The 23,173-nt window shown below is 43.3% G+C and overlaps 2 long non-coding RNA genes across 2 annotated transcripts in view; both read left to right on the top strand.

The window, feature by feature from the left end:
* Positions 1–6,121, top strand: part of LOC139764969 (uncharacterized) — a 44,615-nt gene extending 38,494 nt beyond the window's left edge. Inside the window, exon 3 of the long non-coding RNA XR_011716529.1 lies at positions 5,994–6,121. This is a non-coding gene — a long non-coding RNA (uncharacterized lncRNA). The remainder of the gene's footprint in view (positions 1–5,993) is intronic.
* Positions 6,122–6,145: 24 nt separating this feature from the next.
* On the top strand, positions 6,146–14,499 carry LOC139764970 (uncharacterized). The gene is made up of 2 exons (XR_011716530.1): positions 6,146–6,720; positions 13,681–14,499. It is a non-coding gene; the product is annotated as an uncharacterized lncRNA (long non-coding RNA).
* Positions 14,500–23,173: the final 8,674 nt, after the last annotated feature.

Genomic DNA, 23,173 nt, shown 5'->3' with positions numbered 1-23,173 from the left:
TCTCCATTAAAACTCACCTCCCAATTGACTTGACCCTCACCCCTACTGTACCTAATAACCTTGCTCTTATTCACATTTACTCTTAACTTTCTTCTTCCACACACTTTACCAAACTCAGTCACCAGCTTCTGCAGTTTCTCACATGAATCAGCCACCAGCGCTGTATCATCAGCGAACAACAACTGACTCACTTCCCAAGCTCTCTCATCCCCAACAGACTTCATACTTGCCCCTCTTTCCAAAACTCTTGCATTTACCTCCCTAACAACCCCATCCATAAACAAATTAAACAACCATGGAGACATCACACACCCCTGCCGCAAACCTACATTCACTGAGAACCAATCACTTTCCTCTCTTCCTACACGTACACATGCCTTACATCCTCGATAAAAACTTTTCACTGCTTCTAACAACTTTCCTCCCACACCATATATTCTTAATACCTTCCACAGAGCATCTCTATCAACTCTGTCATATGCCTTCTCCAGATCCATAAATGCTACATACAAATCCATTTGCTTTTCTAAGTATTTCTCACATACATTCTTCAAAGCAAACACCTGATCCACACATCCTCTACCACTTCTGAAACCGCACTGCTCTTCCCCAATCTGATGCTCTGTACATGCCTTCACCCTCTCAATCAATACCCTCCCATATAATTTACCAGGAATACTCAACAAACTTATACCTCTGTAATTTGAGCACTCACTCTTATCCCCTTTGCCTTTGTACAATGGCACTATACACGCATTCCGCCAATCCTCAGGCACCTCACCATGAGTCATACATACATTAAATAACCTTACCAACCAGTCAACAATACAGTCACCCCCCTTTTTAATAAATTCCACTGCAATACCATCCAAACCTGCTGCCTTGCCGGCTTTCATCTTCCGCAAAGCTTTTACTACCTCTTCTGTGTTTACCAAATCATTTTCCCTAACCCTCTCACTTTGCACACCACCTCGACCAAAACACCCTATATCTGCCACTCTGTCATCAGACACATTCAACAAACCTTCAAAATACTCATTCCATCTCCTTCTCACATCACCGCTACTTGTTATCACCTCCCCATTTACGCCCTTCACTGAAGTTCCCATTTGCTCCCTTGTCTTACGCACCCTATTTACCTCCTTCCAAAACATCTTTTTATTCTCCCTAAAATTTACTGATAGTCTCTCACCCCAACTCTCATTTGCCCTTTTTTTCACCTCTTGCACCTTTCTCTTGACCTCCTGTCTCTTTCTTTTATACTTCTACCACTCAATTGCATTTTTTCCCTGCAAAAATCGTCCAAATGCCTCTCTCTTCTCTTTCACTAATACTCTTACTTCTTCATCCCACCACTCACTACCCTTTCTAAACAGCCCACCTCCCACTCTTCTCATGCCACAAGCATCTTTTGCGCAATCCATCACTGATTCCCTAAATACATCCCATTCCTCCCCCACTCCCCTTACTTCCATTGTTCTCACCTTTTTCCATTCTGTACACAGTCTCTCCTGGTACTTCCCCACACAGGTCTCCTTCCCAAGCTCACTCACTCTCACCACCTTCTTCACCCCAACATTCACTCCTCTTTTCTGAAAACCCATATTAATTTTCACCTTAGCCTCCACAAGATAATGATCAGACATCCCTCCAGTTGCACCTCTCAGCACATTAACATCCAAAAGTCTCTCTTTCGCACGCCTGTCAATTAACACGTAATCCAATAACGCTCTCTGGCCATCTCTCCTACTTACATAAGTATACTTATGTATATCTCGCTTTTTAAACCAGGTATTCCCAATCATCAGTCCTTTTTCAGCACATAAATCTACAAGCTCTTCACCATTTCCATTTACAACACTGAACACCCCATGCATACCAATTATTCCCTCAACTGCCACATTACTCACCTTTGCATTCAAATCACCCATCACTATAACCCGGTCTCGTGCATCAAAACCACTAACACACTCATTCAGCTGCTCCCAAAACACTTGCCTCTCATGATCTTTCTTCTCATGCCCAGGTGCATATGCACCAATAATCACCCACCTCTCTCCATCAACTTTCAATTTTACCCATATTAATCGAGAATTTACTTTCTTACATTCTATCACATACTCCCACAACTCCTGTTTCAGGAGTATTGCTACTCCTTCCCTTGCTCTTGTCCTCTCACTAACCCCTGACTTCACTCCCCAAACATTTCCAAACCACTCTTCCCCTTTACCCTTGAGCTTCGTTTCACTCAGAGCCAAAACATCCAGGTTCCTTTCCTCAAACATACTACCTATCTCTCCTATATATATATATATATATATATATATATATATTTTTTTTTTTTTTTTTTTGCTTTGTCGCTGTCTCCCGCGTTTGCGAGGTAGCGCAGGGAAACAGACAAAAGAATGGCCCAACCCACTCCCATACACAATGTATATACATACACGTCCACACACGCAAATATAAATACCTATAAATCTCAATGTACACATATATATACACACACAGACACATACATATATACCCATGCACACATTTCACACTGCCTTTATTCATTCCCATCGCCACCTCGCCACACATGGAATACCATCCCCCTACCCCCTCATGTGTGCGAGGTAGCACTAGGAAAAGACAACAAAGGCCCCATTCGTTCACACTCAGTCTCTAGCTGTCATGCAAAAATGCCCGAAACCACAGCTCCCTTTCCACATCCAGGCCCCACACAACTTTCCATGGTTTACCCCAGACGCTTCACATGCCCTGAATCAGTCCACTGACAGCACGTCAACCCCGGTATACCACATCGATCCAATTCACTCTATTCCTTGCCCGCCTTTCACCCTCCTGCATGTTCAGGCCCCGATCACACAAAATCTTTTTCACTCCATCTTTCCACCTCCAATTTGGTCTCCCACTTCTCCTCGTTCCCTCCACTTCCGACACATATATCCTCTTAGTCAATCTTTCCTCACTCATTCTCTCCATGTGCCCAAACCATATCAAAACACCCTCTTCTGCTCTCTCAACCACGCTTTTTATTTCCACACATCTCTCTTACCCTTACATTACTTACTCGATCAAACCTCACACCACACATTATCCTCAAACATCTCATTTCCAGCACATCCACCCTCCTGCGCACAACTCTATCCATAGCCCACGTCTCGCAACCATACAACATTGTTGGACCCACTATTCCTTCAAACATACCCATTTTTGCTTTCCAAGATAATGTTCTCGACTTCCACACATTCTTCAACGCTCCCAGGATTTTCTCCCCCTCCCCCACCCTATGATTCACTTCCGCTTCCATGGTTCCATCCGCTGCCAGATCCACTCCCAGATATCTAAAACACTTTACTTCCTCCAGTTTTTCTCCATTCAAACTTACCTCCCAATAGACTTGACCCTCAACCCTACTGTACCCAATAACCTTGCTCTTATTCACATTTACTCTTAACTTTCTTCTTTCACACACTTTTCCAAACTCAGTCACCAGCTTCTGCAGTTTCTCACATGAATCAGCCACAAGCGCTGTATCATCAGCGAACAACAACTGACTCACTTCCCAAGCTCTCTCATCCACAACAGACTTCATACTTGCCCCTCTTTCCAAAACTCTTGCATTCACCTCCCTAACAACCCCATCCATAAACAAATTAAACAACCATGGAGACATCACACACCCCTGCCGCAAACCTACATTCACCGAGAACCAATCACTTTCCTCTCTTCCTACACGTACACATGCCTTACATCCTCGATAAAAACTTTTCACTGCTTCTAACAACTTGCCTCCCACACCATATATTCTTAATACCTTCCACAGAGCATCTCTATCAACTCTATCATATGCCTTATCCAGATCCATTTGCTTTTCTAAGTATTTCTCACATACATTCTTCAAAGCAAACACCTGATCCACACATCCTCTACCACTTCTGAAACCACACTGCTCTTCCCCAATCTGATGCTCTGTACATGCCTTCACCCTCTCAATCAATACCCTCCCATATAATTTACCAGGAATACTCAACAAACTTATACCTCTGTAACTTGAGCACTCACTCTTATCCCCTTTGCCTTTGTACAATGGCACTATGCACGCATTCCGCCAATCCTCACGCACCTCACCATGAGTCATACATACATTAAATAACCTTACCAACCAATCAAAAATACAGTCACCCCCTTTTTTAATAAATTCCACTGCAATAGCATCCAAACCTGCTGCCTTGCCGGCTTTCATCTTCCGCAAAGCTTTTACTACCTCTTCTCTGTTTACCAAATCATTTTCCCTAACCCTCTCACTTTGCACACCACCTCGACCAAAACACCCTATATCTGCCACTCCATCATCAAACACATTCAACAAACCTTCAAAATACTCACTCCATCTCCTTCTCACATCACCACTACTTGTTTTCACCTCCCCATTTGCGCCTTTCACTGAAGTTCCCATTTGCTCCCTTGTCTTACGCACTTTATTTACCTCCTTCCAGAACATCTTTTTATTCTCCCTAAATTTTAATGATACTCTCTCACCCCAACTCTCATTTGCCCTCTTTATCACCTCTTGCACCTTTCTCTTGACCTCCTGTGTCTTTCTTTTATACATCTCCCACTCATTGCATTTTTTCCCTGCAAAAATCGTCCAAATGCCTCTCTCTTCTCTTTCACTCATAATCTTACTTCTTCATCCCACCACCCACTACCCTTTCTAATCAACCCACCTCCCACACTTCTCATGCCACAAGCATCTTTTGCGCAATCCATCACTGATTCCCTAAATACATCCCATTCCTCCCCCACTCCCCTTACTTCCATTGTTCTCACTTTTTTCCATTCTGTACTCAGTCTCTCCTGGTACTTCCTCACACAAGTCTCCTTCCCAAGCTCACTTACTCTCACCACCCTCTTCACCCCAACATTTAGTCTTCTTTTCTGAAAACCCATACAAACCTTCACCTTAGCCTAAACAAGATAATGATCAGACATCCCTCCAGTTGCACCTCTCAGCACATTGACATCCAAAAGAGGGTGTTTTGAAGTGGTTTGGGCACATGGAGAGAATGATTGAGGAAAGATTGACCAAGAGGATATATATGTGTCGGAGGTGGAGGGAACGAGGAGAAGTGGGAGACCAAATTGGAGGTGGAAAGATGGAGTTAAAAAGATTTTGTGTGATCGGGGCCTGAACATGCAGGAGGCTGAAAGGAGGGCAAGGAATAGAGTGAACTGGATCGATATGGTATACCGGGGTTGACGTGCTGTCAGTGGATTTGAATCGGGGCATGTGAAGCGTCGGGTAAACCATGGAAAGTTGTGTGGGGCCTGGATGTGGAAAGGGAGCTGTGGTTTCGGGCATTATTGTATGACAGCTAGAGACTGAGTGTGAACGAATGGGGCCTTTGTTGTACTTTCCTAGTGCTACCTCGCACACATGAGGGAGGAGGGGGATGGTATTCCATTTGTGGCGAGGTGGCGATGGGAATGAATAAAGGCAGACAGTGTGAATTGTGTGCATGGGTATATATGTATGTGTCTGTGTGTTTATATATATGTGTACATTGAGATGTATAGGTATGTATATTTGTGTGTGTGGACGTGTATGTATATACACTGTGTATGGGGGTGGGTTGGGCCATTTCTTTCGTCCTGTTTCCTTGCGCTACCTCGCAGACGCGGGAGACAGCGACAAAGCAAAATAATAATAAAAATAATATATATATACAGTTGTGTTACGTTAGAGAACGTTCGAGAGAGAGAGAGAGAGAGAGAGAGAGAGAGAGAGAGAGAGAGAGAGAGAGAGAGAGAGAGAGAGAGAGAGAGAGAGAGAGAGAGAGAGAGAGAGAGAGAGAGAGAGAGCCCCATGAGTGTGAAGGTGTCTCCTCCTGTAAGAGTAGTAGATTACGAGTCATTATAATGATGACTTACCCCTTGATCATTTTTGGAGAGGTTAATATTCGTTGTTATCTCTTACGATGTCCCAGGACATTGACCAGGCCCTCGCTGAAGTGGCTGCCCATGGCGAATCAGGAGGAACCAAGATAATCCGAAGCGACTCGTCGACTGGCAACAAGATAATCCCACCTGGCTTATCGAGCAACAAGATAATCCCACCTGGCTTATCGAGTGGCAATAAGATAATCCCAGGGGGTTCGTTGAGCGGCAATAAGATAACCCCAGGTGATTCGTTGAGGGGCAATAAGATAATTCCAGCCGGCTTATCGAATGGCAATAAGATAATCCCAGCTGGTTTATCGAGTGGCAATAAGATAATCCCAGCTGGTTTATCGAGTGGCAATAAGATAATCCCAGCTGGTTTATCGAGTGGTAATAAGATAATCCCAGCTGGTTTATCGAGTGGTAATAAGATAATCCCAGCTGGCTTGTCGAGTGGCAATAAAATAATCCCAGCTGGCTTGCTGGATGGCAACAAGATAATCCCAGCTGGCTTATCAAGTGGCGATAAGATAATCCCAGCTGGCTTATCAAGTGGCGATGAGATAATCCCCTTCGACCTGTCGGAGCCGTTGAATGAAATGAAGATCCTCCCATCCGGCTCGTTCAGAGTCGGTAGCGAATCGCAATCTGAAAGTAACGAAGCAACCAATGGCTTCTTTAAGGAGAGCGAGAGGTTTCTGGAAGATGAGTCAACTGCTTTCCTCTGCATGGAGACATTCTGTGACGCTAAGAACTGGAACTGCTTCATACCTGGTAAGTTGGCTCCCGCCAGAGGTGATCTCCAGTTAGCGTCGGCTATACCTGACTGACATGAAAGTAACCAAAAGTAATATGAGTGGTAACTTACTGACACGTTTCTTTTAGGCTACTTGTGAGTCATTTGGAGGGCCTCATAGTGGGGGAATACTGATTGAATAAGTTTACAGAGGGATCTCTTCAGTGTCGTAGAAGGCGAGTGGTAGTAGAGGGTAGGGCTGGGGTACACAAGAAATCCGCTCCTGCGTTAACGCTCTTCATAAGCATCAACATGAGATAAGAAAGGAATTTCTAAGGAAACTCAGTTGTGTGTTCCTAATAGTACCTCGCTATGATGAGAAGCGGTAAACAGATATGTTTGATGACAGGATGGCAGATGCAGGGTGTATAGGTCGGTGTGGTATGCGGAGTGAGAGAGTCATGGAGAGTGGTTTGGTGAAGAGAGAAGTGGTGGTGAAAGCCTTGTGTAAGATGTAATGCAACAAGAAGGTTGGAGTAGATTGTATTGCTGTTAAATTCCTTAAGGAAGGGGGTACTTGCGCTGATAATTGGTTATTTAGGATTTTCAGTTTATGCATGGTGAAGTGCCTGAGGATTGACAAAATACATGTATAGAACCACTATGTAGAGGCAAGGGGGATTAGAGTGAGTGTCCAACAACAGAGGTATAAGTTTGTTGAGTGTACCTGATAAGCTGTATGGGAAAGTAGTGACTGAGAGGGTGAAGGCATGTACATAGCATTAGACTGGGGAGGAACAGTGGTTTCAGAAGTGATAGAAGATGTGTGGATCAGGTGTTTGCTTTAAAGAAATATGTGAGAAATACCTAAAGAAACAGAAAGATTTATACGTGGCATTTATGGTTTTGGAGAAAGTATTTGATAGGGTCGATAGGGATGCCTTGTGGATGATATTTAGAACTCATGGTGTGGGAGGAGAGCTGCTAAAAGCAATGAGAAGTTTGTATCATTGTTGGAAGATACGTGTACGAGTGAGAGAGGAGAGTGAGTGGTTTCAAGTGAAAGGAATGTAAATGCAAAATTTTCGGAGAAGGTTGAGTATGCAGTTTGTAATGAAAGTGCGTCAATTGTTGTTCCCTGATGCCGCGGCACTGGTGGCAGATCCAAGCGAAAAACTGCTGAAGTTTGTGACTGAATTTGGAAGAACATGTAAAGATAGATAATGAGAGTAGATGTGAATAAAAGCATGGTTATCAGGTTTAGCAGGGAAGAAGAACAGGTTAGCTAGGTTGTGAGCTTGAATGGAGAAAATTTGGAGAAGTTGAAGTATTCTAAATACTTGAGAGTGGACATGGCAGCAAATAGAGCCATGGAAAACGACAGTGAGTCATAGGGTGGGTGAGGGAGCGAAAGGTCTGGGAGTATTGAAGAATGTGTTGAAAGAGAGTTCATTAACTGAGAGGGCAAAAATATGTTTGAAGGCATGGTATTCCCACGGATGTTGTATAGATATGAGGCGTGGGGTATATATGAAAATGTGCGGAGGAATGTGGAAGTGTCAGAAATGAAATGTATTTGGACAATATGTGGCGGGAGTTGGTTTGAGTGATTGAATAATAAAACAGTAATAGAGAAAAGTATGGTACTGAAAAGAGTTTGGTTGAGAAAGTTGCAAAGAGTGTACTGAAATGGTTTGGACTTATGGAGAGAATGAGTGAGGAGAGGTTGACAAAGAAGATATGTTTGTCAAAAGTGGAGGGGACAAGGAGAAGGGTTAGATCACATTGGAGATGGAGAAATGGAGTCAGGAGGATTTTGGGTGATTAGGGTCTGAACATGAAGAATGTTGAAAGGAGTGAACGGGATAAAGTGAATTGGGACTTTCTGGTATACAGGGGTCGACGTCCTGTCAGTGAACTGAACCAGAGCTTGTGAAGGGGCTAGGGGATATTATAGATAGGTCTGTGGGGCCTAGCTGTGGAAAGAGGGATGTGGTTTCGGTAAATGTCCCACCCTATCATCGAACACATTAAACAACTACTGAAAACACTCACTCCATCTCCCCATTTGCCTTCACCGATTTTTCTTTTGTTTTTTCACACTAGTACCCGCCATCTTATTCTCCCTGAAATTTGTTAATGTTCGCTCTCCCCAACTCGCATTTACAATCTTTTTTAACCTTTTCAACTTCCTCTTGGTCTCCTGCCGCTTTGTCTTCTACATTTCCCAATCACTCGTATTTCTACCCAACAAATAACGCAAATACACCACTCTTTTCTCTTTCACCAGCTACTTAAGTTCCTCATCCTACCACTCACTACAGTTTCTCACCTGCCCACCTCCCACCTTCCGCATGGCACACTTCTCTTACACACGTAAGCAATGCGTCCCTAACCACCTCTCATTCCTCACCTTTGCTGTCACCTTTTCCCTGGTTTAAAAAGAGAGATATACATAAGTATACGTATGTGATTCGGAAAGATGGTCAAAGGGCATTATTGAATTACGTGTTAATTGATAGGCGTGTAAAAGAGAGACTTGAAAGTTAATGTGCTGAGAGGGGCAGCTAGATGGATGTCTGTCACTATCTTGTGGAAGCGAAGGTGAAGTTTTGTAAAGGATTTCAGAAAAGGAGAGAGATTGATGGGGAGAAGAGAGTGAGCTTGGAAAGGAGACTTGTTTGAGGAACTGCCAGGAGAGATTGAGTGTACAATGGCAGCGGAGTAGGTGAGGAATGGGATGTATTTAGGGAAGTGATGGCTTGCGCAAAAGGTGCATGTGGCATGAGAAAGGTGGGAGGTGGGCAGATTAGAAAGGGTTGTGAGTGGTGGGATGAAGAAGTAAGGTTGTTATGGAAAGAGAAAAGAGAGGCATTTGGACGACACTTGCAGGGAAGTAGTGCAATTGACTGGGAGATATATAAAAGAAAGCGGCAGGAGGTCAAGAGAAAGATGCAAGAGTTGAAATTGAGGGCAAATGAAAGTTGGGCTGAGAGAGTATCAATGAATTCTATGGAGAACAGAAAGATGCTTTGGAAGGAGGTAAATAACGTGCGTAAGACAAGAGAACATTTGGGAACTTCGGTCAAGGGGGCAAGTGGGGAGGTGATAACAGGTAGTGATGTAGTGAGAAGGAGATGGAGTGAGTATTTTGAAGGTTTACTGAATGTGTATGATGATAGAGTGGCAGATGTGGTGTGTTTTGGTCCGGATGGTGTGCGAAGTGGGAGGTCAGGGAGAATGATTTGGTGAAGAGTGAAGTAGTGAAAGCTTTACAGAAGATGAAAGCCGGCAAGGCGGCGGGTTTGGATGGTATTGCAGTGGAATTTATTAAAAAAGGGGATGACTGTGTTGTTGATTGGTTGGTAAAGATATTCAGTGTATGTATAGGCTATAGTGAAGTGCCTGAGGATTGGTGAAATGCATGCATAGTGCCATTGTACAAAAACAAAAGGGATAAAGGTGGGTGTTGAAACTACAGAGGCATAAGTCTGTTGATTATTCCTGGGAAATTATATGGGAGGGTATTGATTGAGAGGGTAAAAGCATGTACAGAGCATCAGATTGGGGAAGAACAGTGTGGTTTCAGAAGTGGTAGAGGATGTGTGGTTTGCGGCAGGGGTGTGTGATTTTCCCAAGGCTGTCTAATTTGTTTACGGATGGGATAGTTAGGGAAGTAAATGCAAGAGTTTTGGAGAGAGGGGCGAGTATGCAGTCCAGTCTGTTATGGATGAGTGGGCTTAGGAAGTGAGTCAGTTGTTCGCCGATGATGCAGCCCTAGTGGCTGATTCGTGTGAGAAATTGCAGAGGTTTGTCACTGAGTTTGGAAAAGTGTGTGAAAGGAGAAAGTTGAAAGTAGATGTGAATAACAGCAAGGTTATTAGGTTCAGTAGAGTTGACGGACAAGTTAATTGGGAGGTAAGTTTGAATGGACAAAAACTGGAGGAAGTGAAGTGTTTCAGATATCTGGGAATAGACTTAGCAGTAAATGGAAATATGGAAGTGGAAGTGAGTCACAGGATGGGGGAGGGATGAAGGTCCTGGGAGCAATGAAGAATGTGTGGAAGAAGAGAACGTTATCTCGAAGAGCAAAAATGGGTAAGTTTGAAGGAATAGTAATATGGTTGCGAGGTATGGGCTGCAGATAGGGTTGTACGGAGGAGGGTAGATGTGTTGGAAATATGTTTGTGAGGTGGTTTGATTAAATGATGTAAGGGTAAGAGAGATGTTTGGTAATAAAAAGAGTGTGGTTGAGATAGCGGAAGAGGGTGTGTTGAAAAGGTTTGGTCACATGGAGAGAATGAGTGAGGAAAGATTGACTAAGAGGATATATGTGTCAGAGATGGAGGGAAGAAGAAGCGAAAGTCCAAATTGGAGGTGGAAGGATGAAGTGAAAAAAGATTATGAGCGATGGGGGCCCGAGCTGCAGGAAGGTGAGAGTCGTTCAAAGAATAGAGTGATTGGAATGATGTGGTATACTAGGGTCGACGTGCTGTCAATGGACTGATCCAGGGTATGTGAAGCGTCTGGGGTAAACCATGGAAAGGTCTGTGGGGCCTGGATGTGGATAGGGATCTGTGGTTTCGGTGCATCACACATGACAGCTAGAGACTGAGTGTGAACGAATGTGGCCTTTTTTGTCTGTTACAATCTTCAAAGCGAATACTCCATCCACATATCATTTTTCACAGATGAACCACATTGTTCTTCCCCCCCAGCTTGACGCTTTGTCCGTGTCACACCCTTTCAGTCACTACTTTTCCTATATAGAACTTACTAAGTAAACGCAACAAACTGATGTCACTGTAACGTGAACCTTTACTTATGTTTTCCTTGCCTTTATACAATGACACCATACAGGCACGTCACCGACTCTCAGGCACCTCACCATGATCCACATACACAGTGAAAAAAATCCTAATGAACAGTCAACAACGCACGCAGTCGCTCCCATTTTTTTTAGGGAAATTCAGCTGTAGTACCATCCCCTCTAGCGACTCTGCTACACGTTATCTTATGCTCGCTTTTCGCCACTTCTCTGTTCACTTTACATGACACTCTCTCTTGGCATACCTCCCCTTTCAGGATATCCCACATCTTCCATCCTATTATCGAATACATTCAACAATCCTTCAAATTACTAACCCCATCTTCTTTTGTGCTCTCTCGTTGCAAACAACGCTCATATACCTCTTTTTTTCTCTTTCACTAACAACTCAACCTTCTCAACCCACCACACACTAACCTTTATTAACTGTCCACCCCCAAATACCTCTCGTTCGTCACCCAATACTTTCACTCATATTTTGCAATCCTACAATCAATATCTGCTGTTATCTCTTCTATCACGCCTCTTTTCCAAGGTCACTCAATTTCACTACCCTATTTTCGCCTAGATAATTTCTTCTTTTCCCAAAACCTCTTATCCGGACTCCAGTAAGTGAAAGAGAATTCCACCAGCTGGATTATGGTTCACTCTCTGATGATGAAGATGCTTTAGTCTTGTCTCCACCAGTAATGATCAGGCATCCTACTAGCCTCTCCTCTCGTCATATTCACATTCAAGTCTCTCCTTTGCAAGCCTATCGATTAAATATGTCGGAACTATTACCCCTGCTCAGACATTTATACTTCCGTAGGTCCCTCTTTTTAAACCACATATTCCCCGAAAGCTGTCCTTTTTCAGCACCGCTCCGCAAGCTGCATAGTTTGCTGACATAGTCACTAGAGCGTCAGAAGCGCAAATAGATCTTAATGCATCTCTATCTCGGTATGACAATTTGACAGTTTACAGGATCACACAAAATATATTTGTATTCGTCTACGGAAACAATGATCAGCCGTGAGAGGGAAACAGAAGATGCTGAGATACATTTTTAGAGAAGTGTGGGTTAGGTTCCGCCCGCCACCAGGTGTTGCCGCTCTCTCTCTCTATTTTATAGATATCATTTTGCTCTGGTAAGTCGTCTACACGTGTCTTTACCCCTAGGGGTTTGGCTGCTGCTTCTACAGTTTCTGTGTGGAGTTCGGCCACTTCTTCTCACAATTAGCTAAGCTGTGGAATTCTCTTCTTCACTTCCTCATTCCCTTTTCGTCTAGCATTATGTCCTTCAAGAATCAGGTCTACAAACACCTGTGGAGTCCTGATTAATCTATAATTTCTTTCCTTTTTACTTTTTTCTTTCACCCGAGTTGGTCACGATTAGGGCGAGCTTTGCCTTTTCCACCTGAAACTGGAAGAGTTTCTGGAAGACCCTGCGTGAAGAGAACATAAGACATGATATAGTTAAAGTGGCAGGAGATGGGAAGGAGGATTAGAAAATGAATCATCCAAAGCTGAGTTAGAAGGAAACGAGGTACTAAAGATAGATACATTATTAGTTAGAGAGTTAGCATAGACTGATCAGACTGGATGAAATGAGGAAAGGTTGAATTACAGAAATTGGTGGAGAAGCTTTTGGCTAAAGACAACCCGCTAAAAATATCGTTATCTGAAGTCAAGTAAACACACTTTGTATTTGTGAAAGTGCGCTTTGACTCGTCCGAGAACAGCTTTGTAATGATTCGGAGCAGAAATGAAAGCGGTGTGGGTTTCAGGGGAAGGGAAGAGTTTCATAGTCTGGTCCCGCATCGTCCGTGATGTGACAGACATTAAGAACAGGAGCGATTAAGGAGAAAAAACTGAAAGAAGATGGGTTGTGTGACTCCATCCCAGCACAATACGAAGCATCCAGACCAGAGGAGCAGTATCCATCCCAGGGAAAGTCAGTAAAGCTGCGCTGGGATAATCAGTGCGCTCTCCCAAAGGGCGTAACATAGCGTTTCGGGAGAAGTATAGGGCACCGGCGCGCCCAAGCAGAATTAAAAGAAATGAGCACATCTTTAGCGGACATAATAGACAGGAAAGTTTACTCAGAAATCCCTATGGTGCATCTTTGTAAAGGTTGGGGTTTTAAAACCGCTACACATTATAACATCTTGTCATTACTTATTTACAGAGGGACTTGCGGTATTTGGTATCCACTAGTTGACCATTCACCGACGCCGGAGACTAGCCAGTGGACCAATCATCGACGGGGGAGGCTCGCCAGTGGACCAAACAACGACTTCGTAGACTCACCAGTGGACCAGTCACCGACGGCGAGACTAGCCAGTCGACCAATCACCGACGACGGAGGACTCACCGGTGGACCAGTGTCAGGCGCTTACCATTCATCACACTAACACAAACGAATGACGCTTGATGATGGTCAGTCAAGTCGCCAGCGCTAAGGAACCACAGATCTCCACCCCGGAGCGTTACTGCATTTCACTTGCCAAGCGATGTTAGCTCAACCTTTTATTTATGTGTATAAAAGCTGCCATTCACGCATCTTGATACCTGCATAGGGTTGTGAAATACTTGCTTGGCTCTCGTTTCAACTAGTCAACCAACCTCCAGATCAATAAAATACCTAAAGTCTAAGTCACCCATTCGCCCTGTAACACCCAAATGGTTCTTGGATGTCAAGGAGCAAATGAATCCATCTCATCTATTGTACTCTACTATATACCATTTGTTAGATGGTCATCCATTCATAGGTTAATCACTCAACTGGTCATCCAACCTTCGAATGATCATTCAACCGTTGGTTTGATCACTTGGTGATGACCACAAGGTCATGTGACCTACAATACCTCATCAGGACTTGTAATGTAATATACGAAGCCACTTGCAGCGGTTGCAACAAGACTGACTTTGCTGTTCCCTAAATTTCTAACCTGCACTTTGCACTTGTGTTCTCCAGCAGTAAAATCTACCTTCTTCGGGTTAACAATGGTATCCTTATCCTTTACATGTGTGATTGCCGTGTGATCTTCGCATGTTCATGTATTTCATACATTGAAATCTTTACAGGAATATGGTTTTGTCGTCCATCGCACTTTCAGATAACTTGAGGAGTCAATTTGGTCAACTGATATTGTGATAAGCGGTACCAAACGTGCCATTTGCAAACACTCGATGAATTTAATGTGAAAATTATAATAAGATGTATGGATGAATGGCTCTCTAGGGTTATGTTGGGTGAAGGGTACTTTCTGCATACCGTGGGTGAAGGTTGCTCAGGGGATGTGTTAGTTGAAGGTGTCTTGATGGTGTGTTGGATGAAGTGTTCTCTGGTAGTGTGGTGGATTATGGTTCTCCAGTGATGTGGTGGATGAGGGGTTCTTAAGGGTTTGGTAAATGAAAGATTCTTTATGGATGTTGTGGATGAAAGGTTCTTCAGTGGTGTGTTGGGTGAAAGATTCTCATGGATGTGGTGGATTTAGTGTTCTATACAGGTGTGGCGGATGATGGGTTCATAGAGGTTTGATAGATGAATGTCTCTCACGTGATGTGGTGCATTAAGGGTTCTCTATTAGGATGGTGGATGAAGGGCTCTTAAGAGGTATGGTGGATGAAGGGCTCTTAAGAGGTATGGTGGATGAAGGGCTCTTAAGAGGTATGGTGGATGAAGGGCTCTATAGGAATGTGGTGGATTATGGGTCCTCCAGTGGTGTAGTGGTGTGAACAGTAAGAGCTTCTTAATGAGTATGGTATGTGAAAGGTTCCTATGGGTGTGGTGGATGAAGGATTCTCTATTGATGTGACGAATGAAGGGCTCGCTAAAGGTGCGGTGGATGAAGAGTTCTCTAAGGGTGTGGTAGGTAAACGGATTTATACAAGTATGGTGGTTGAAGGGCTCTCAAAGGGTTTGCTGGATGAATGGCTCTTAGGGCTGTGGTGGGTGAAGGATTCGGAGAGTGTTCTCTTGGGGTGTGGTGGATGAAGGACTCTCTAAGGCTGTGGTGGATTAAGGATGTTTGAGGAGTGTGGTGGATGAGGAGTTTTCCAGGGGCGTGTTTGATGAAGGATCCTCCAGGTGTGATGTGGATAATGAATTCCCTAAGGGTGTTGTGTGTGAAGGTTCTCTGGAGGAGTGTTGCATGAAGGGTTCTCTATGGGTTTGGTAAGTGGAAGGTCTTTAATGGTGTGGTGGATGAAGAGTTATCTTGGAGAGTCGTTGACGGTGTGTTGGGTGAAGGTATCCCTAGTGGTGTTGTGGGCAAAGGGGTATCCATTGATGTGGTGGGTTAGGGGTTCTCTAGTGGTGTGGTGGGTGAAGGGTTTTCTAGTGGATGCAGGGATTCCGAGAGTATTGGTGGGTGAAGCATTTTCCCGCGATGTGGCGTGTTAAGGGATTTCTAAACGATTGGTGGGCGTAGGGTTTTCTAGTGGTTTTGTGGATGAAGTGTTCGTTGGTGTATGGTGGATGAACGGCTCTTTAAGGGTGTGGTGGATGAAAGGTCCTTTAGGGGTATGGAGGATGAAGTGTTCTTTAAGGTTGGTTTGGGTGAAGAGTTCTTAGGGTTATGATGGATGAATAATTCTCTAAAGGTGTGTTGGATGAAGGATTCTTTAAGGATGTGGTGAGTGAAGAGTTATCTAGATTATGTCGAATGAAAGGGTCTCTATGTACTTGGCTGAAGAGGGGTTCTCTAAGGGTGTGTTGGGAAAAGTGTTCTCTAGGGGTGTGTTAGGTTCTCCGGTGGTATGGAGGATGAAGAGTTCTCATGGGTTGTGGTGAGTGGAGGGATTTCTAAGTGTGTGATGGACGAGAAGTTCTCTCTAAGGGTGTAGTGCATGAATTACTACCTTAGGGTACGGTTATCAAGGAGATCTTTAGGGATGTGGCTCATGAAAGAATCTTTAATAGTGTGGTTGATGAAGGGATCTTTAGGGAGTGGTTGATGAAGTTATTTCTAGGGTTGTGGCTGATGAAGGGATCTTTAGGGTTGTGGTTGATGAAGGGATCTTTAGGGTTGTGGCTGATGAAGGGATCTTTAGGAGTGTGGTGGCTGAAGGGCTAAAGAGCTTTGTAAGGGCTTTGTGGATGAGAGTTTGTTTGATGGTGTGATGGACGAAGAGTTCTCTAAGAGCGGAGTAAGTAAAAGTTCTCTTTAAGCGTGGATAGTGAAGCATTCTCTTAGGGTGTGGTGATTGAAGGATTATCTAGAAGTGCGATGGATGATGAGTTTCATGAGGTTTGATAGATGACGGGTTCTTTTACGGTGTCGTGGATGAAAGGTTCTCCTAGGGTATAATGGATGAAGGGTTCTCTGAAGGTGTCGTTGAGAAAGTGTTCCCTATGGATGTGGTGGATGAAGATTTCTAGGAATCTGATTAGCGATGGCCTTTCTAGAGTGTGGTGGATGAGCGATCCTCTCGCTGTGTTGTGGATGAGAAATTGGATGGAGGTTTAGTATGTGAAGGGCTCCCTCGAGGTGTGGTGAGTGAGCAGTCCTGCACATGTGTGGTTGCCGTGGATGGTGTCGTCACAAACATGAGCAACTCGCAGGTACGCGCATCAGGTCATGATTGGTGGAGTGAATGTGTCAGTTGCACCTGGCTCTCAAGTCACTCGCTAGCTGTGGCTCGGTAGCGGAAGAGGTAGGTGAGTAGTGCTGCACTCACCAGCACTTCTCTCACTAGTTGTGGCTCGGCCGTGAGTGAGGTAAGTGCGTGACAAACTCATCAGGACCTTACTTATCCAGGGTTGTCTTTTCATCACCTTTGTGTACAGTTCGAAACGAGAGTGATAGTGTCATCTAGACTCCAGTAATTTATCATTATGGTTGTGTATGCGTGAGTGTCTGTTTGTGTAGCATGTGTGTTTCATCATATATATATATATATATATATATATATATATATATATATATATATATATATATATATATATATATATATATATATATATATATATATATATATATATATATATATATATATATATATATATATATATATATATATATGGATGTAACCAAGATGTGAAAAAAGGAGAGATAGGTAGTATGTTTGAGGAAAGGCACCTGGATGTTTTGGCTCTGAGTGAAACGAATGTCAAGGGTAAAGGGGAAGAGTGGTTTGGGAATGTCTTGGGAGTAAAGTCAGGGGTTAGTGAGAGGACAAGAGCAAGGGAAGGAGTAGCAGTACTCCTGAAACAGGAGTTGTGGTAGTATGTGATAGAATGTAAGAAAGTAAATTCTCGATTAATATCGGTAAATTTGAAAGTTGATGGAGAGAGATGGGTGATTATTGGTGCATATGCACCTGGGCATGAGAAGAAAGATCATGAGAGGCAAGTGTTTTGGGAGCAGCTGAATGAGTGTGTTAGTGGTTTTGATGCACGAGACCGGGTTATAATGATGGGTGATTTGAATGCAAAGGTGAGTAATGTGGCAGTTGAGGGAATAATTGGTATACATGGGGTGTTCAGTGCTGTAAATGGAAATGGTGAAGAGCTTGTAGATTTATGTGCTAAAAAAGGACTGGTGATTGGGAATACCTGGTTTAAAAAGCGAGATATACATAAGTATACGTATGTAAGTAGGAGAGATGGCCAGAGAGCGTTATTGGATTACGTGTTAATTGACAGGCGCGCGAAAGAGAGACTTTTGGATGTTAATGTGCTGAGAGGTGCAACTGGAGGGATGTCTGATCATTATCTTGTGGAGGCTAAGGTGAAGATTTGTATGGGTTTTCAGAAAAGAAGAGTGAATGTTGGGGTGAAGAGGTTGGTGAGAGTAAGTGAGCTTGGGAAGGAGACTTGTTTGAGGAAGTACCAGGAGAGACTGAGTACAGAATGGAAAAAGGTGAGAACAATGGAAGTAAGGGGAGTGGGGGAGGAATGGGATGTATTTAGGGAATCAGTGATGGATTGCGCAAAAGATGCTTGTGGCATGAGAAGAGTGGGAGGTGGGTTGATTAGAAAGGGTATTGAGTGGTGGGATGAAGAAGTAAGATTATTAGTAAAAGAGAAGAGAGAGGCATTTGGACGATTTTTGCAGGGAAAAAATGAAATTGAGTGGGATATGTATAAAAGAAAGAGACAGGAGGTCAAGAGAAAGGTGCAAGAGGTGAAAAAGAGGGCAAATGAGAGTTGAGGTGAGAGAGTATCATTAAATTTTAGGGAGAATAAAAAATGTTCTGGAAGGGGGTAAATAAAGTGCGTAAGACAAGGGAGCAAATGGGAACCTCAGTGAAGGGCGCAAATGAGGAGGTGATAACAAGAAGTGGTGATGTGAGAAGGAGATGGAGTGAGTATTTTGAAGGTTTGTTGAATGTGTTTGATGATAGAGTGGCAGATATAGGGTGTTTTGGTGGAGGTGGTGTGCAAAGTGAGAGGGTTAGGGAAAATGATTTGGTAAACAGAGAAGAGGTAGTAAAAGCTTTGCGGAAGATGAAAGCCGGCAAGGCAGCGGATTTGGATGGTATTGCAGTGGAATTTATTAAAAAAGGGGGTGACTGTATTATTGACTATTTGGTAAGGTTATTTAATGTATGTATGACTAAAGGTGAGGTGCCTGAGGATTGGCGGAATGCGTGCATAGTGTCATTGTACAAAGGCAAAGGGGATAAGAGTGAGTGCTCAAATTACAGAGGTATAAGTTTGTTGAGTATTCCTGGTAAATTATATGGGAGGGTATTGATTGAGAGGGTTAAGGCATGTACAGAGCATCAGATTGGGGAAGAGCAGTGTGGTTTCAGAAGTGGTAGAGGATGTGTGGATCAGGTGTTTGCTTTGAAGAATGTATGTGAAAAATACTTAGATAAGCAAATGGATTTGTATGTAGCATTTATGGATCTGGAGAAGGCATATGATAGAGTTGATAGAGATGCTCTGTGGAAGGTATTAAGAATATATGGTGTGGGAGGCAAGTTGTTAGAAGCAGTGAAAAGTTTTTATCGAGGATGTAAGTCATGTGTACGTGTAGGAAGAGAGGAAAGTGATTGGTTCTCAGTGTATGTAGGTTTGCGGCAGGGGTGTGTGATGTCTCCATGGTTGTTTAATTTGTTTATGGATGGGGTTGTTAGGGAGGTGAATGCAAGAGTTTTGGAAAGAGGGGCAGGTATGAAGTCTGTTGTGGATGAGAGAGCTTGGGAAGTGAGTCAGTTGTTGTTCGCTGATGATACAGCGCTGGTGGCTGATTCATGTGAGAAACTGCAGAAGCTGGTGACTGAGTTTGGTAAAGTGTGTGAAAGAAGAAAGTTAAGAGTAAATGTGAATAAGAGCAAGGTTATTAGGTACAGTAGGGTTGAGGGTCAAGTCAATTGGGAGGTAAGTTTGAATGGAGAAAAACTGGAGGAAGTAAAGTGTTTTAGATATCTGGGAGTGGATCTGGCAGCGGATGGAACCATGGAAGCGGAAGTGGATCATAGGGTGGGGAAGGGGGCGAGAATTCTGGGAGCCTTGAAGAATGTGTGGAAGTCGAGAACATTATCTCGGAAAGCAAAAATGGGTATGTTTGAAGGAATAGTGGTTCCAACAATGTTGTATGGTTGCGAGGCGTGGGCTATGGATAGAGTTGTGCGCAGGAGAATGGATGTGCTGGAAATGAGATGTTTGAGGCCAATGTGTGGTGTGAGGTGGTTTGATCGAGTAAGTAACGTAAGGGTAAGAGAGATGTGTGGAAATAAAAAGAGCATGGTTGAGAGAGCAGAAGAGGGTGTTTTGAAATGGTTTGGACACATGGAGAGAATGAGTGAGTAAAGATTGACCAAGAGGATATATGTGTCGGAGGTGGAGGGAACGAGGAGAAGTGGGAGACCAAATTGGAGGTGGAAAGATGGAGTGAAAAAGATTTTGCGTGATCGGGGCCTGAACATGCAGGAGGGTGAAAGGAAGGCAAGGAATAGAGTGAATTGGATCGATGTGGTATACCGGGGTTGACGTGCTGTCAGTGGATTGAATCAGGGAATGTGAAGCGTCTGGGGTAAACCATGGAAAGCTGTGAAGGTATGTATATTTGCGTGTGTGGACGTATGTATATACATGTGTATGGGGTGGGTTGGGCCATTTCTTTCGTCTGTTTCCTTGCGCTACCTCGCAAACGCAGGAGTCAGCGAGAATATATATATATATATATATATATATATATATATATATATATATATATATATATATATATATATATATATATATATATATATATATATATATATATATATATATATATATATATACAGAGGTATAAGTTTGTTGAGTAATCCTGGTAAATTATATGGGAGGATATTGATTGAGAGGGTGAAGGCATGTACAGAGCATCAGATTGGGGAAGAGCAGTGTGGTTTCAGAAGTGGTAGAGGATGCGTGGATCAGGTGTTTGCTTTGAAGAATGTATGTGAGAAATACTTAGAAAAGCAAATGGATTTGTATGTAGCATTTATGGATCTGGAGAAGGCATATGATAGAGTTGATAGAGATGCTCTATGGAAGGTATTAAGAATATATGGTGTGGGAGGCAAGTTGTTAGAAGCAGTGAAAAGTTTTTATCGAGGATGTAAGGCATGTGTACGTGTAGGAAGAGAGGAAAGTGATTGGTTCTCAGTGAATGTAGGTTTGCGGCAGGGGTGTGTGATGTCTCCATGGTTGTTTAATTTGTTTATGGATGGGGTTGTTAGGGAGGTGAATGCAAGAGTTTTGGAAAGAGGGGCAAGTATGAAGTCTGTTGGTGATGAGAGAGCTTGGGAAGTGAGTCAGTTGTTGTTCGCTGATGATACAGCGCTGGTGGCTGATTCATGTGAGAAACTGCAGAAGCTGGTGACTGAGTTTGGTAGAGTGTGTGAAAGAAGAAAGTTAAGAGTAAATGTGAATAAGAGCAAGGTTATTAGGTACAGTAGGGTTGAGGGTCAAGTCAATTGGGAGGTGAGTTTGAATGGAGAAAAACTGGAGGAAGTGAAGTGTTTTAGATATCTGGGAGTGGATCTGGCAGCGGATGGAACCATGGAAGCGGAAGTGGATCATAGGGTGGGGGAGGGGGCGAAAATTCTGGGAGCCTTGAAGAATGTGTGGAAGTCGAGAACATTATCTCGGAAAACAAAAATGGGTATGTTTGAAGGAATAGTGGTTCCAACAATGTTGTATGGTTGCGAGGCGTGGGCTATGGATAGAGTTGTGCGCAGGAGGATGGATGTTCTGGAAATGAGATGTTTGAGGACAATGTGTGGTGTGAGGTGGTTTGATCGAGTAAGTAACGTAAGGGTAAGAAAGATGTGTGGAAATAAAAAGAGCATGGTTGAGAGAGCAGAAGAGGGTGTTTTGAAATGGTTTGGGCACATGGAGAGAATGATTGAGGAAAGATTGACCAAGAGAATATATCTGTCGGAGGTGGAGGGAACGAGGAGAAGAGGGAGACCAAATTGGAGGTGGAAAGATGGAGTGAAAAAGATTTTGTGTGATCGGGGCCTGAACATGCAGGAGGGTGAAAGGAGGTCAAGGAATAGAGTGAATTGGAGCGATGTGGTATACCGGGGTTGACGTGCTGTCGGTGGATTGAATCGGGGCGTGTGGGGCGTCTGGGGTGAACCATGGAAGGCTGTGTAGGTATGTATATTTGCGTGTGTGGACGTATGTATATACATGTGTGTGGGGGTGGGTTGGGCCATTTCTTTCGTCTGTTTCCTTGCGCTACCTCGCAGACGCGGGAGACAGCGACAAAAAAAAAAAATATATATATATATATATATATATATATATATATATATATATATATATATATATATATATATATATATATATATATATATATATATATATATATATGGTTTCAGAAGTGGTAGAGGATGTGTGGATCAGGTGTTTGCTTTGAAGAATATATGTGAGAAATACTTAGAAAAGCAAATGGATTTGTATGTAGCATTTATGGATCTGGAGAAGGCATATGATAGAGTTGATAGAGATGCTCTGTGGAAGGTATTAAGAATATATGGTGTGGGAGGAAAGTTGTTAGAAGCAGTGAAAAGTTTTTATCGAGGATGTAAGGCATGTGTACGTGTAGGAAGAGAGGAAAGTGATTGGTTCTCAGTGAATGTAGGTTTGCGGCAGGGGTGTGTGATGTCTCCATGGTTGTTTAATTTGTTTATGGATGGGGTTGTTAGGGAGGTAAATGCAAGAGTTTTGGAAAGAGGGGCAAGTATGAAGTCTGTTGGGGATGAGAGAGCTTGGGAAGTGAGTCAGTTGTTGTTCGCTGATGATAGAGCGCTGGTGGCTGATTCATGTGAGAAACTGCAGAAGCTGGTGACTGAGTTTGGTAAAGTGTGTGGAAGAAGAAAGTTAAGAGTAAATGTGAATAAGAGCAAGGTTATTAGGTACAGTAGGGTTGAGGGTCAAGTCAATTGGGAGGTGAGTTTGAATGGAGAAAAACTGGAGGAAGTGAAGTGTTTTAGATATCTGGGAGTGGATCTGGCAGCGGATGGAACCATGGAAGCGGAAGTGGATCATAGGGTGGGGGAGGGGGCGAAAATTCTGGGGGCCTTGAAGAATATGTGGAAGTCGAGAACATTATCTAGGAGAGCAAAAATGAGTATGTTTGAAGGAATAGTGGTTCCAACAATGTTGTATGGTTGCGAGGCGTGGGCTATGGATAGAGTTGTGCACAGGAGGATGGATGTGCTGGAAATGAGAT

The sequence above is a fragment of the Panulirus ornatus genome, chromosome 52 (assembly GCF_036320965.1).
Source record: "Panulirus ornatus isolate Po-2019 chromosome 52, ASM3632096v1, whole genome shotgun sequence".
Classification (NCBI taxonomy): domain Eukaryota; kingdom Metazoa; phylum Arthropoda; class Malacostraca; order Decapoda; family Palinuridae; genus Panulirus; species Panulirus ornatus.
Note: the sequence above shows the minus strand (reverse complement) of the source record. Positions and strands in the feature narration are given on the sequence as shown.